This window comes from Rhincodon typus, chromosome 41 (assembly GCF_021869965.1).
Source record: "Rhincodon typus isolate 14 chromosome 41, sRhiTyp1.1, whole genome shotgun sequence".
In the NCBI taxonomy this organism is placed as follows: Eukaryota; Metazoa; Chordata; class Chondrichthyes; order Orectolobiformes; family Rhincodontidae; genus Rhincodon; species Rhincodon typus.
Window position 1 is genome coordinate 12,107,065 of NC_063372.1, and position 3,020 is coordinate 12,110,084.

Genomic DNA, 3,020 nt, shown 5'->3' on the forward strand with positions numbered 1-3,020 from the left:
TGTAGAGGGAGATTTACTAACCCTGTCCTGTGGAGTGTTTGATGGGGTAGGGGGGGGACAGCATACAGACTGCCAGGAGGAGTGGGGTGTACTTACAGGTAAGGACACAGATGGGCTGTCACTCATGGTGCAGGAACGCTGTGACTGACTCCTCCAATCTTTCACCTGCAGCGGAAGTAACACAGAAAATTAAATCCTAACTTTCAAAGTGCGGCACCGACCAGACCTGGGAAAACGCCCCACCACCAAATGTTCGGAATGTCGGGGAGACGGCTGGAAAATATCAGGCAGGGGGAAGGCTGGGGTGGTGGGGTGGGGGGAGTGGATCCAAACTCGTGCCGCACTTTAAACACAGGTAAGCCCGTCAGAGATAGCAGCTCAAAATCGGCTCCTCGAACATTCTCCGCCATTAAACACGATCGTGGCTGATCCAACATTCCCGCCCTTTTCCCATTACCCTCAAGTCCCCGACTGAGCGGCAAACGAGCTGGGCAAGGCCATTCGGCCCCCTGAGCCTGTTCCCTAATTTGGTGAGATCCTCGGTCCCTCTGCTTCACGAAGATTGATCCAGCTCTGATTTAAAACTGGCAACTGGTCCGTCATCCGTGCCATTTGTGGGAAGAGAGTTTGGAACCCATGGAGAAATTGCTGGAAAAACTCAGCAGGTCTGGCAGAATCATAGAGTCATACAGCACAGAAACAGATCCTTCGGCCCAACCAGTCCGTGTTCCCAAACTAAACCAGTCCCACACCCGCCTGCTCCTGGCCCATGTCCCTCCAAACCTTTCCTGCCTATGTACTTATCCAAATGTCTTTTAAACATTGTAACTGTACCCACACCCACCACTTCCTCAGGAAGTTCATTTCACACACAAACCACCCTTACGTCTTTTTTAAATCTCTCTCCTCCCACCGTAAAAATATGCCCCCAATCTTGAAAGCCCCCAAGCTAGGGAAAAGACATCCACCATTAACCCTGCCTCGACCCCTCATGATTTTATAAACCTCCATAAGGTCACCTCTCAAACCTCCTACGCTCCAGTGAAAAAAGTCCCAGCCTCTCCTTATAACTCAAGCCCTCCATTCCCGGCAACATCCTGGTAAATCTCTCCTGAACCCTCTGCAGCTTAATAATATCCTTCCTATAACAGGGGAACGACCAGAACTGGACACAGTTGCTCCAGAAGAGGCCTCACCAATGTCTTGTAACCAGAGTTAATGTTTCCGGTTAACTGGGTTCTGAAGGAAGGTTACTGGATCCGAAACGTTAACTCTTGCTCTCTCTCTCTCTCCAAATGCTGCTCTCTCCAGCCCTGCTGAGATTTCTCTCGCGACTGCACAGTTCTTTCGGCTTTCCAAACCTTTTTTTTAATTCATTCACGGGATGAGGGCATCACTGACCAAGCAGCATTTATTGCCCATCCCTAATTACCCAGAGGGCAGTTAAGAGTCAACCACATTGCTGTGGGTCTGGAGTCACATGTAGGCCAGTCCAGGTAAGGATGGCAGTTTCCTTCCCTAAAGGACATTATTGAACCAGATGGGTTTTTCGAACGCTTAACAATGGATTCATGGTCATCATTAGACTCTTAGTTCCAGATATTTATTGAATTCCATTTCTACCATCTGTCGTGGTGGGATTTGAACCCCAGGTCCCCAGAACATTACCTGGGTCTATGGATTAACAGCCCAGTGATAAAAGCACTAGGCCATCGCCTCGCCACCCTTGAGTGTCGAAGTACTTCCTAACGTCTCTCCCGAATGGTCTGGAGCTCATCCTCAAGCAGTTCCCCTCCTCGTTCCAGAGTCCCCAACCAGTGCAAAAAGTTTATCTTTATCCACCCTGTCTTTTCCTGTTAATATCTTGTATGCATCAATCAGATCACCCCTTGGCCTTCTAAATTCTAGACGCCATTTGTTTAAGCTGTCCTCAGAACTGAAGAATCTATCATCTCAGCATTTAATAGATACAAGGGCTCTGCCCCCACAGCTCTCTGTGGCAAGGAGTTCCAAAGACCCACAACCCTCTGAGAGAAGAAATTCCTCCTCATCTCAGTCTTCAATTGGTGCCCCTTTATTCCGAGACTGTGCTGAGTCCTTCTCTGAGTCCTTCTCTGTCCACACTCTTAACCCTATCTCTCTCTGTCTGTCTGTCTGTCTCTCTCTCTCCCCACCCCGTCCTCACCCAGCCTGAAGCATATCCTTCACCTCCCTGTGAACTGTAGATAGCTACCTCATGGCCGAAGGGAAGGGTGGGGGGGGTTACAAATGACCCCTGAGACGTCTCGCTGGAGGGGCAATGTTCGAAAGCGAACTGGCAGCTGGAGGGACATGAAAGATGGTCTTCGACATGGGCGACGGAGAGAGAGAGAGAGAGAGAGAAGCCGCAAGCGAAGGAGAGGGAGAGAGAGAGAGGTCGTGAGTGGGAAAGAGGGAAAGGGATAGAAAAGTCGCAAGTGTGAAAGAGAAAGAGAGACAAGTCACAAGCGAGGCAGAGAGAGAGAGAGAGTCGTAAAAGATGGGGAGAGAGAAAGACAAGTCGCGAGAAAGAGAGAGAGAGAAGTCGCGAGAAAGAGAGAGAGAGAAGTCGCGAGAAAGAGAGAGAGAAGTCGCAAGAAAGAGAGAAGTCGCAAAAAAGACAGCGAGAGAAGTCGCGAGAGAGAGAGAGAAGTCGCGAGAAAGAGAGGGAGGTCGGGAGAGAGAGAGAGAGATCGCGAGAAAGAGAGAGAGAGTAAAGTTGCAAGAAAGAGAGAGAGAAGTCGCAAGAAAGAGAGAGGTCGCGAGAAAGAGAGCAAGAGGTCGCGAGAAAGAGAGAGAGAAGTCACAAGAAAGAGAGAGAGAAGTCGCGAGAAAGAGGGAGAGAAGTCACGAGAAAGAGGGAGAGAAGTCACGAGAAAGAGAAAGTCGCAAGAAAGAGAGTGCGAGAAGTTGCAAGAAAGGGAGAGAGAAGTCGTGAGAAAGAGAGGGAGAGAAGTCGCGACAGAGAGAGAGAAGTCGCGAGAAAGAGAGAGAGAAGTCGC

General features: G+C 49.8%; 1 long non-coding RNA gene across 1 annotated transcript in view; it reads right to left on the bottom strand.

The window, feature by feature from the left end:
- Window positions 1-95: 95 nt before the first annotated feature.
- Window positions 96-3,020, bottom strand: part of LOC125487438 — an 8,838-nt gene continuing 5,913 nt past the window's right edge. Inside the window, exon 3 of the long non-coding RNA XR_007265898.1 lies at window positions 96-165. This is a non-coding gene — a long non-coding RNA (uncharacterized LOC125487438). The remainder of the gene's footprint in view (window positions 166-3,020) is intronic.